Source organism: Rhyacophila brunnea, unplaced genomic scaffold, assembly GCF_057557595.1.
Source record: "Rhyacophila brunnea isolate RB1 unplaced genomic scaffold, BYU_Rbru_1.0 scaffold_2, whole genome shotgun sequence".
Lineage (NCBI taxonomy): Eukaryota > Metazoa > Arthropoda > Insecta > Trichoptera > Rhyacophilidae > Rhyacophila > Rhyacophila brunnea.
The window spans coordinates 44,134,804-44,148,597 of NW_028232859.1; the positions used below are offsets into that span (position 1 = coordinate 44,134,804).

Consider the following 13,794-nt stretch of genomic DNA (forward strand, 5'->3'; position numbering starts at 1 on the left):
TTTTTACTTTACAATTGTTTTATGTTTCAGTTTGTTACATACACTGAGATTGTGAAAAATAAGCGTATTTTTAAGATGTTCATACTTCATACAAAATTGTCACTGGTTACGTAGATACGTACTTATTAATACTAAAAGTAAAACAGATTATTTGGTTCTTGAAAATAGCGAATATACTGGATTATTAGGTTAAAATTCTTGACTTCATGAATTCTTGCCGAAATTGGCTATGAAAATTTTCGCTTTTCCCGCCTGGCTTTCAGTAAACAGACTTGTACCGAATATTTTTCAGGTTTAAGACTTATATTCTTAATTTTTATTCGGGCCATAATCATCATAATAAGTCTTAGCATTGTCTTTAATGAAAAAAACCCTAGAACACAATGAGAGATACCTATTAGAGCTAGGCCATCTACATTTTCTTTTTTATGGTGTAAAAGTCAGAAGGAGATCCACTGAAATTGATAGATTTTTTTTCCTATTTAAAATACACAACATTTATTTCATTATATTGGATAGCCTGATAGCCAAATAACAGTTACCATAGTTAATAAAATTGAAATGGTTCTCTTGAAAAGTTGCTGTTATTAAAAGGTACTCTTAGTATGTAATAATAAAATTATATCGTAATCAATATTTAATTAATATCGTAAATAATCATTTACTTGAATGTAACTGTAACTGTTGGTGGACTATTTCTTGGTGGAAGATGTTTATATGAGATAAAGTATTAGACCGTTTGAGGTACGTATATAATTTGAAAACACCTCAGATATATACATACCTACTAGGAAAACACTTTTTGAAAAAAAACTGACCCTAAGCTCAATTGGTAAAGTATATTGGCGCGAAACCAGTAGTGTCGTAATTTTTCATAGTATGTACTTATATATTATTATATGAGATGTTTTCAAAGTGTGTAAAATAATGTTACATTGTAAAATCTTCGTTGTATAAATAAAATAGTTTATAGTACGTTCGAATTCAAATTTAGATTTATTTATTTACATAAATAGTGAATATTACAAATTAAATATTTAAGACGTTCAAGACAAAACAAAAAATAATAGCAGTATTTATAGATTTCTGGGTTTTCACCTTGTGCTCTTTTTAATGCTGTATTAAAAAAACAGTAGATATAAAAAGAGTATAAAGAGGAAATACAAAAATTATAAAGTAAATTTTAATGATACTTATACCTAGTTTAAAAAAATATAAAACAACGTCCAAGTAAACTCATCATCATGCAGGTGGAGTATATCAATAGGGAGAACATTTTCTGATTTCTACGATAGTTATAATACTTAAGGAAAAAACAGCTCAACACAACCAAAATTGGTAGAGTTCTCATTTATACCGCATACCTATAAGTCGGAAAAAAACGTAGGTAAAATCTCTTCTAACTTTTGGACTACGGTATGTAAGCATACCTAAGAGAAAGTCAGTTGGACAAAACCGCATATAGTGTCCATACAGCCACAAGTAAAAAAACCTAAAAATACATTTTGAATTCCCTTTCATATAATGTTGTACTTCAACTAATGCGGGGTCCAAACAATAGACAAACTCACAAGAAACTCCCTTCATACTAAGAAATTATAAAGCTCTTTATCGTCTTTGTTTTACATAACTATCTTCAACTGATACAAAAATATTCAGTTGAGAATATTTGTGAAGAGCAGACGAACCCGTTATTATATACACCGATAAAGTAGTACACTGTTTGTTTATTTTATTTTATTTTTATATTGAGTATCTAATATTGGTACAGACGACACAGTCCGTGATGAATGATTATATTTTAAACAACAATTTTTAAAGAAATATGACTGCCTTGTTAAAATAAAATAAATAAACTTATCCAAATATTTGGTGATTAGGAGAGACGTGGTTTCAAAGTTTTAACCGTATTTCTATAAATATTTAATACTTACAGTAATGTAGTGTTGAATCTTTTATTAATTAAACTAAACAACAATATACTAAAGTTATTAATTGAAATCGTCACCTCAATACTACAACTAGATAACTCTGATTTGGTAATTGTTGCGAAAATGAAATTTAAACTTTACTTGATTAACATAAACTATAGGCTATAATTATTATTTTAAATAAAAATGGGAAAATTGTGTTAGTCTAATTGGGAACAATTAAATAATGTTCAATTATATGAAAAAATATTGTATATATATAATTTTATTTATTAATGGGTTTATGGTTTTATAGTTAATAAATACAGTTCCCATTAACTTCTGACATACCTAGTTTTATCATTTTGTAGAGAAGGTAATGTAAAAATATAGTCAATAGTTATATAAAAAAATAGTGAAAATCAAGTTATCTAGTTGTAGTATCGAGATATAATTATAATTTAATAGATTTTTGAAAAATCGTAAAAACGTGGTTAATTTTTGATTTTTTATGTTGGCAGAATAGAATAGAAAAAAATCACGATATGAAAATAAGTCAAATGAATATAAAAATACTGTTTGTATGTTAAGGTACATCGTATTTTTTTTCTCATGTACAAGGGTTTTTACTTTCTGTACTGTATTTGTCGCATTTTTAACAATTTGAATTTGAATCATATTTAAAAAAAATCCACGTCCTATTTTATGAAAATGTATCTAAATTAGTCGTTCTATTGGCAATACCTCATGCAAAACCATCTAACAGTAAGTTACTTTTATGTTTATATTATTATGGTATTAAACAATTTTATTATTATTACTGTGTCATTTATTATTTTCCGTGTTGGGCTGATTCAAAAGATATGGGAAAAGAATGAAATTACATACAATTTGATGTAACCATTCTCGTGCATTTGAGATTAAAAAGATATACACATCAATTATGCACATGCAATATAGGTACAGTGTTTAATTTAATAGACAGTTCCATAATAATATAGTTTTGGTTAGATACCAGTCAACATATTGAACATGGTGTTTTGATTTTTGATATGTATGAAAGAAAACATTAGAATACAAAGAGTAAATAATCGGTGACGTCCATACGGCTTTCGTAGTGCAGTGTATAAGGCGCTGGCCTTCCACCCGAGAGTTCTGGGTTTGATTCGAGAGTTCTGAGTTCTATAACAATATTTATGTGATTTTCTCAAAGCCTGGGTGTTTGTGATTGTTCAAAATTACTAATAACCACCTTGTACAAAAAAGCAAGGACATGGTTATTAATAATTCTAAAAAAAATCGGTGTAATGCGTTGCATGGGGTGGCATATTAAGAAGGGCAGCGAATGATGGGACGAATAGAAAAATACTACTAGAGAGGAGTGGCGGTTTTCAATGAAGCAGAAGATGCGGTCGCTTTATTACAGTGATTGCCAAACGGTCGCTCGCGAGCTACCGGTAGCTTGCCTAAGATATTTTTAAATTTGAATGTGATTTGTCGCTTAAGAGTGTTGTCTCAACTGTAGAATCTGTATGGCCTTACATCCCAACAGAAAAGTATCCAATTTTAGTTCGAATTGCGCTCAAAAAATGAAGGGATTGTTTTGTTATACCTACTTATATGAATCAACGTTTTCCACTATGAAGGTGGTTAAAAGTAAATATAGAAACAGACTCACCGGTGTACATCTTGATAATTGCATTCAGATGGAAGTGACAAGGTATATACTCACCGAGAATTGGAAAATTGTGGAGGAAGGTGAATGTCATTCTTTTCACTAATTATATTTATTTTTACTCACACTTATTTCGAGATATTTTTTTGTTTATAAATAAATAATTAAAGTACCCATTTTTTGTTTTATTGGAAGTCCGATGTTCTAATTTATTTTAAGTAATATAATAATATTATGTATGATACGATAAAGGACGATGATACAAATTATACAGAAGGAATATGTATATGTAGCTCACCAGACAATTTCAATTTCTGAAAGTAGTTCACATCCTTATTGAGTTTGGAGACCACTGCTTTATTAGATATCGACATCTTAGTTAAAAAAATAACTGAAGCATAAAAAAGTCAGATAACATAACTATCGTTGTATATACATATTGTAATGGCGGTTTATTGCAGGCAAATTTTTCACAAGGGTGCCTAAAAATCTGTAAACGCCACACACATCACGTGCCTAAAACCACCGCATTTGGGAGTGTGTTTCGTGCAAATGCTTTAATTCTAATTCTTAGAATATTTACATAGTAGTGTGTATGTATATTTAAAGATTTTTGGTAGTTATATTAAATTTGTCTTTTTAAGATATTTGAAAATAAATAACAAAACAGATAGGCGTATCTAACGCATTTTCAGACAATTTGAAACTAAATAATTACAAGATAAAAAGAACTTTTTATATACAATGTTTTTAAATTTTCTGTGAATCATATAAACTTGACAATTCTATGTATTAATAATTTAGCACAAATAAGGCCATTGTCAACAAATCATTTTTTTGCTATTTTGCGACAAACAAACAAATATAGAATAATGAAATGTCATTTTGATTTCCATAGTAACGCACGTATATATTGATAATTTAGTTGCTAGGACCACCCCTTTAGCAACCAATAATGGTGGATTGGATTACGGATTTCTTCCGAAATAACTTTGAGATTTTTAACAAATAATCATTCAAATAAAGTGAGACATGACAAATGATTCGACATTTACTAATTTGAGAAACACTGCTTTATAAACTAAGGATATATTCAATAAGTAGGTATTAACTATATTCAATCGTCGGTGTAATTTTGATAACAATTTTATCGTATCCGGAAATTCGTACGTAAACAGTACACCGCAGGACACTTATTCGTGCGCCGCAGTATGTGAAACATATGAGTTCGTGTAATATTTAATCAAATTAAATGACGAGTTCTTCGTTGAACATTTCACTGTGGAGTATATTTGTGCGTATGCTACAACATGTGGAGATGTATTTACTAGGTTAGGTTAGGTTAGAGTTAATCTAATTGTAACAGCAAACTATCGCCGCATTTTGTAAGATACGTGCAAATGTATTCCACGGTGAAATGTTCAACGAAGAACTCGTCATTTGATAAAATGTTATACGAACTCATGTTTCACGTACTGCGGCGCACGAATAAGTGTCCCACGATGAACTGCATACGTACAACTTACATGTAACCCAATTTTATGGGTCTCACGTAAGTTTTTTTCGTCAGAATTTATTATACTCTCACATTAAATAAATTTCGTCCGCGTCACTATTGTCTTTTAGCTAATATATTTTATATGATTACTTATAGGTTCATGTCTGGAGTATATAAAATTTATCGATATATTTTGAATCATCCAGGAAACCGTTGCTATTGATGGATTAATATAATACATTTAATAGCTTGCAAACTTAAACGATAACACTTACATAGTTTTACACAACTATTACTGCACAGTGCTCAGTCAAAAATACGTAATGGCGCAATGTCTTTTTTGTTCCGTTATTGAGTTATAACAACCGATCAACCGTGGAAGTATTTGTAAATATTAGTCGGTAAACACTCAATTTCACCTTCCATTGCTTCGACAAAAGAAATTCGACTGAGCACACTGCAATTTGCTTGTGGAATTTACTTATGCATATTATCATATTCATACTCAAGTATGTAATAATCATATAACTTCTAAATGTTTGTTAGAAAAGCATGACACTTATTTGCATAATCAATTATACGTAATTAGGCGCAGATAATGTGTACGCAGGTAATTATTTTCAAAAGCCGAAAATTGCTTTTAAAGTACGCAGACGCGTGCCAATTATCTATAGAATCGCACGCAACATAACAGTGTAATAATAACAGAGGTAAATCTAATATGCTTATGATTTTTTTTCTATAAATTTATATTTTTTTCTATACATTAAATTTAAATGTTATCTATAACATTAGGTATAATATGAAAAAGCATATAATTATTGTTGTCGGCTTAGTACATATAGCTAGACAAATTATTTTGTATGTATATTTTCGTCTACCATACTGGAAAATGAGACCCCGGTGGAAATGAATGCCAAGACGCAGGTCTTTTATTTGGGGGTCCCCGAATTCGATCTCGGTGAGGTCACGATATATCTTTTATGTGGTTTTCTCAAAGCCTGGATACACCACTATTTTACTTCACTATTAATTGTCAACAATCATCATATTGAATTATAAAAAATCTCAATATTAAAGTGGACATTTTAGCAAAATAGCAAATCAATATGTGTCAAACTACGTACGGAATGTAAGAGTGTATTTTTTTATGTGAAGGAACCAAAGTTGTTTATATTTTGGCAGTAAAGACATTTTTCACACTTATTAGAGTACTTATAGTTAATATTTATATATACACATTAATTTTACCGCGTACACCATTTGTGTACGTGTTCATTCGTGCTGGCCGTAGATCAGGCGGTTATGCTAAACTTATGTGACATACCGATTATCGCGTTTGTCGCAATTATACGCGGATACGGTATAGTGCCTGGCATCTTTTATATAACCCCCCCCCCCCCTCGCAGCATCCGACCATTCCATTCCGTCATATTACAGTCCACTGAAAAGCGCCGCCAATTATTTTACTACATAATCTAGGTAAGTATTTTTAATAAATATTTTTTTAACATAATCTCAAATAAATATAAAAAATCTTACAGATTACCATATATTCATCATTCAGTTTTAATTGTTTTTACGTGTCTGTGAATTAACCTAATGGTGTCAGTCCATTTTATTTTTTCCACAGTTTAACAGCTTTAGTTTCTTTTAAAATAAGTAAAGCATCAAAGTGCCTTTATCCTTAGCGATAGGTAGGGGTCCACCAAAGATCCTAGCCTGGAGGCCCCCTTTAGGGTGTGGGAGTCATGATTGTGACCTCATGGACATCTAGCATGAAGCTAGTGTCTTACGCATTAGACTAAGGACACCTGTAGATACTTTAGCAGAATATAACAACAATGCTCTAAATAAATGTGCATAGATTTGCAATAATAATTCATGGGGTTATTTTTTTCAAACAAATTCATCGGTATTTATTTGTTCACGAAAGAATTAAATTTATATGTGCAAACCTAGTTGTCTTTGATAAGGGTTATTTACGATGTCCTAAATTTTGTTTTGAGAAATGGTCTCTCGACAAAGTAGTCAGGCTATCGGGCTGATAATCTCACGCTGTAAAAATACAATGTTCCGTCAACTCACGACGGAAAAGCCAACTAGTAGGAAGTTGGTAATCGCCTTCAATTGTGACACTAAAGATTATTACTGAAAACTAAACAGTTAAACCGAAACTACAATTCAATATAATATTAGGCACATTTCATTTGTTTATACAATGGTGTTGATCATGCAAGCGGAAAAAATAACATAGAACGTACACCACTATCTACCTATTCACTATTGCATCGAATCTGAATTGCGTGTTGCTATTAAGATTTTACTGGTAATACGTATTATGTCGACCATGAAAAATGTTCAGACTTTGACTATGATAGTGTAGTGTGTTAGTTATGACGACAAAAGATATCAAATCGAATATTAGATTTTACTGAAAGTATTGGATGCCATGACGTTTTGAAACGTAGCCCATCGTTCCAATTAATATTGTCAGGATTTCTGCATTCATATACCTTACTTCAATATACTATCACCCCTGCAATGCATAACCCAAACATATATTACACTATTTTCTTGATGTTCCTTTGCTACTATACATACATATATATTATTTGAATACTTAATTTTTCTGTACAAATTTGTTAAAGAAATCGTCAAGTAAAATTAAATAGGTAGGTAGTCCCTAATAAATGATTAATTTTACATTTTATTTGATTGATTATAATTCCATTATGACAGAAGTGTCGGATATGTTTTATTTATCCTTGGATGTACGTAAGTTTACTATTAGTATTTTTTTTTGTAAACTGCAAAGGAAATGAGCTGCATAAATGTATGTTATACTATGTTCAAAAACTTGAGAACTATAAGAGGTATTCTTTAAGTAAAAACAACATTATTTCAGTTTCATAATTCTCTTTATTTTATGATGTAAATATTACATTGTCGACGTGTACAGTGTACAGGTATGTAGGTATTTGAAAACAATTTTGCATAACAACTGATTGTCAACAACTTTCAATACTTTCATTACCTATTGTGTACATTGAGTTTGTGTAGTTAGAAGTTAAAGTTAACTAAAGTTTTATTTAACGTGAAGACGTTAAAACAAAGAACTAAACTCCCAAGCAGCTAGATCAATTTTATAAAACACCAAGCAGAAATCCTTAATCCTTTTCTGCTAGAAGATATCTATCAATAGGGCAAAATACTATTAATAGTCATACGAATGTAATTTTTTGTAAGATTGGCACAACTGATGCAAATTTTCAACATATTTTGAAAAACAAATCAGCGAGTAGTATCTTTGACCCGAATCACGCAATTTATTCGCCAGCATATTTAATAGGGGTCTTGAAACAGTTAAAAGAGGTCATAGATTTATTAAATCTTAAACTGAGTCGTATTTCTCGCATATTGAGTAGGTATACAATATTACCTAAAGCATATCAAAATCCATGCAACTTTCGTCAATAGAGTATATAATCTCTATAATATAACCACTCGACTAGATACGTACCTACGTCTACACAAATATAAATTTATGTGTCATTACTCATTACTGTTCAATACATTTTAAATAATAATGGTTTATGAAAAAGATACATTGTTATTTATACTAGGTAGGTAGGTTGTTACTCATCAATTCATTATTTCGCCCACTACATGGCGCTATGCCTATGGATGATGTCTAGGGATTGCAATACCAGTGAAAAATATCAATACCGGTATTTCGGTATTTCTAATTGAATACCGGCATTCGTTAAAACATTATAGAAAGAAACAAACACATAATATATAACTATTAAAATCTCTTTAAGCATTGATATTTTATAGAAAAAGTATATACATTATATTCTGTTACCTATAGAAATATGTATTCATAATATTAATAAGTGAAAATATTGTAAGACATCTTAAAATATTAGTTTGCTTCTCTTGTATCCTTTATGTTTTAAAATTAATTGATTTACGGTGTTTTGGTGGATCAACTTTTTAAATTACAACTGCAAGGAGCCTTTGTATTCAAAATATTTGCATCTTCGCAGCACAGAATTTCTACACTCACGTATACAAGCAATAATTAAGAAAGTAATGAAGAAATCCCATTAATTTCATTTTAGAAAAAGTAAACGTGTCTGCTTTCTTAATACCGAAAATATCGGTATTTTTAATATTTAAAACCGGTATTTCAGTATTGATAAAGACTGGAATCCCGGTTTCGAAACACCGGTATTGCAATCCCTACTTATGTCCTACACAACTCTTGGTCTTACGTTGTTGTCATACTCGTTGACGATTTCTTGATTTAAAAGTTTGAATTGGAATCCCGATATTTTAGAAATAGCCAATTTTATTGATTTTCTCCAATATGTATTTTTTTGTCACCCATATATTTGTAATTTAACAAAGTTTAGGAATGTATGAAAAAAATATTGTAATCTCAGAAAAATCTCATTACCCACCTATTTTTAAAAGATTATTACGTGCTCGCAAATAATTATATATTAAAAAATACAGATACTCAATTAAAACTAAATTATTAATCGATTTTGTTGTTGTTTATACTTGATAATTAATTCATATCAAATCACTTTTGACGTCTGATTCCGGAATTGAAATAAAACTAATCCCGGAATTGAAAATTATGATCGGTATTGCTATCCCAAGCATGCATTACACCACACGTTCTGTCAATCTACAGTACGATAATATTAATATAAATAATGTTGCTATAAAAAAATAAGTAAGTAAGTACAGTATTAGTTACATAATGAAATAATCCAAGCGTTCGTTTATACCTAGTTAACACAGATCTGGTTTATTTAACAAGCCGAGGCATTTAAAGCTAAAATTGCATAAATATCGTATTTTTTGGGCACGACACACCGACGATCGAACCTTTAGCTTCCTAGAATGGCCGTACGTGGTGTGTTCTTTCTTGCGTATGACCAAGGCTTGTTTTTGATGACACAGATTTAACGTTTAAATAATGAAGACACCTACCTTTATTCATTATTTTAACAATACTAGTATTACAAAAAAATCCTAGTAAATACAATCAACAACTCGTTACTAGTCTAAATGTTATCTCTAACAGTTTCCATTAGCATTTAAAGGTTTTAAAATTTAAAGTAAAACATAATATGTGGGAAGACTGTTTAACGTTAGCCACCAAGCTGATCAATATATTATATATATTTGGTTTAGTTATAATTGTTAACACTAGCAACTGAGTGTATATTATGAACCGATCAAATCAAGCATCATCATCATAGAGGTATTAAACGTCAGCATGTTTGGAGTTGGTAACTGAATCGTTCCGTGTAATTAGTATTTAAAGTTGACGATTGCTCACGTCTATAATCTGGTTGGTATTGCTGTTCATATATTTATATCCATGGTGTGGATAAGTGAAGTGCACAGACCGGACGCGAACCGGCATATCCTGCCCAGCACACGTTCCTCGATCATGGTGGCGGTGCGCGGCGTTGGTACGAAAACGCGACACGCATAAGTTGGCGCAGGTCAAGGTGCGCTAATTAATTGGTAAAAATAACACACACACAATAATAAATAATAATATGCCACTGGCGTACAAAACAGGGCCGCCACAGCTGCGTTCGCGCCTATTCTTTTTGTTGTTCGTTGGATAATCGCATCGCTAAGCGTGCGTAGCCTGTGCATTGCTAGCCTCAAAACAATTTCAAAATATACATTTTTCTTATTGAAAGTGCTAGCGTACGTAGCTCTATCATCGATGGATTTCTCTTCAACATCACGATATATATAATACCCCAAATAACCCAAAAAAACTATAATTTTGAGTTCAAAACGAAAAATATTCTATGTAGGTACTATAGTTTTTTGAAAATATTGTAATTTATATATTTTTGTATTCAAATCAGGATTATAAAAAGACGATAACACTGCTTCGCATGCAAAATTAAAAACTATTTGACGTACAAGTGCAGATAGTTGACGTGGTGGACGATGGAGCGTAACACACTTTCAACCTAAATGATGCGCAAAACTATTCGGTGTTAAAGCAGAATTAAAAAGTTGAAGTAAAGTAGAAGATGAAGTGAAAAAATGTACACATAGCAATAGCAATACTCTTGTTCAGTCATTCTCAATCGATGTGTCGCAGGCAGTTAATAGGTGTGTTCTGAAATACAGCAAAAGCCAGCAGGATATTTTGTTATATTAATTGAACTGGCATTTGCATGGCAATATGGTGGATGTATGTTGCTCCGAACTATTAAAACATTTTCATCATAGTTATCTTCGGATCGTTTTGAGGATGTGTTAATAGCTCGAAACAGTTGTCAACATAAATAACTCAAATATCGTTGAATTAAGCAAAACGTTGTTTCAAAACCATTTTTTAATATACCTATATATTCTGAGCTTCATTTAAAACAAGAAAATATCTTCTGTATAACATAAAAAAGATAGGTGATAATCTGCTACGCTATTTTGTTGTTTTTGTGACATGAATTTTCGTATACTTCTCGTACCTATATCCATGGTGACCATCGGGCGCGCACACAAAAAACTGTTTTTTTTTAGGGGTGAGGGTCTATTTTGAAAATGTATGCATAACAATTTTTCATCGATTTTTAAGGTGGTAGGAAGAGGCGGGGTTAACAAAATCTAGCAGGTGCCACTGACTTCCACATTTACCCCAAGTTTTTATGTTTGCACTTTCAATGAAACTTAAATTCTTTGGTTCAATCCGGGCAACGCCCAGGGCTTTTGCCCGGTTCGTCCACCCCTTGCTATTTTATTGGATTATGTGTCACTTTAATTTTAAAACCTCTGATCATAGTTGCTTTATATCAACTGGAAAGGATAAGTATATAACTGCATTACGTTGCATAGAGCAGCGGTCGACACACTTTTAAAGTCAGAAAGATTATTAATTTTTTTAAATTTTAATTTTTAATAAGTTTCCTTATTTTACCAAGTTTTTATTAGCTCATATTCTTGTTTGTCCAGTACAAATTTTTCCTTGTTTGTCCAATACAAATCTTGTTTTAACTAACTTCCCGACTAGCTAGATATTTGAAACTTTTAGAATATATCAGAAGACGATGACAATGCATTCTTTTAATACTTTTAGCCATCTTTAAGCAGAATTGAATTCATTTTTAGTTAATTCTGTTATGTATGGAAAGTTATTTCGGAAAAAAAAATGTAAAAAGTAAAACACTATTATTGGTTGCTAAGGGGGTCCTTGCAACTAAATTATTAATATATACGTGCGTTACTATGGAAATCAATATGAAATGTCAAAATGACATGTCAGTATTTTATATTTATTCAGTATTTCTATCAAGTACAAAAAAAGTATTTATTAATACATAGAATTGTCAAGTTTATATGATTCAACAGAAAATTTAACAACGTTGTATATAAAAAGTACTTTTTATCTTGTAATTATTTTTCATAACTTTAGTGAATTTTAAATTATACCTGTGTAAAAGTTTATACGTTAAAAACTTTAAATATTTCAAAGTAGAAAGACATTACTTTGATTAAAATAAAATGGCATAATATAGTATCCCTTACTGGTTGCAATTTATGCCGCTTGATATCTTAATCCTGAAATTCGAGAATTTAAAATACAAGAATCTCGAACATATAAAAATATTAAAATTTACGGAAATAAAATTCTTATAATTTAATGTGTAAAAAATTACACCGTCTTCATTATATTTTTACGATTATAAGAAACAGTTAACTTTTAGGTAACATATATTAATAAGTATTTGATATCATAAAGATTTTTTTATACCTTTCATTCCTTAGTCCATGCCGCTTCTTGTGGTATATATACACCGCGTGGTGCCTCTAAAAATCCTCATAGATAGCTAGTGTTTTAGCGTCTTCCTATATTACCATGTCAGTATTCTGCTGTATACAACATGTGGATGGTATTTGGCCGCCAGAATCCAGATGACATAAACAAATGCATTACAGGTTGACCAATTTGAAGTATTGCTGAATCAAGAAATAGTACTAATTTACATGGTTTATAAAACTGTTCTCCTACCGAGACTCATTATAATCATAATATAAATTGTCTCTAAATGTAAAAATATTAATATGGATATTTATATTAGCTACCGACATAATTGTTTACGAATACTGGAAAAAATGGCCCACAATATCGTAATATTCTATGTTCACAAATCCTGGGATCGAGAAAACTAATCCCGGTATTGAATATTTTTCCGAATTATAAACCCCTAATATCTATCTACTTAATCCACATAACGGTCAAGATCAGTTTCATCCGTTAATATATCGAACTCCACCGTTTACTTATGACTGGCGTAGGCGAGCCAAGTACAGTGCATGTAGGTCATCCACCTTATTTTCAGTTTCTGCTTACTACACACGTACCTACTTCGATGAATCATTTGTTTAATAACTTTGTAGCTTAGTGTAAAAAATAAATAATGATTAATTTAGATATGTACTTATATTTATTTATTTTAAACATATTAGTTTAATTAATGATACATTATAATCTTGTAAACTCTCTTCGTATTTAATATATTAGAGAAGATTATATTCCTAGATATACGATTACTATCCGTTATTTCATCTAAGATTTGAAAGAAACATACCTTTTCTTAATTAAATCTCAGATTGCCGAACTAATATATTGTTATAAAACTGTTTATGAATTAATCAGT

The 13,794-nt window shown here is 30.6% G+C and overlaps 1 protein-coding gene across 1 annotated transcript in view; it reads left to right on the forward strand.

Annotated features, from left to right (window-relative positions):
- LOC147072373 (uncharacterized) overlaps nucleotides 1-13,794 on the forward strand; it is a 95,137-nt gene that overhangs the window by 575 nt on the left and 80,768 nt on the right. The window lies entirely within an intron of this gene.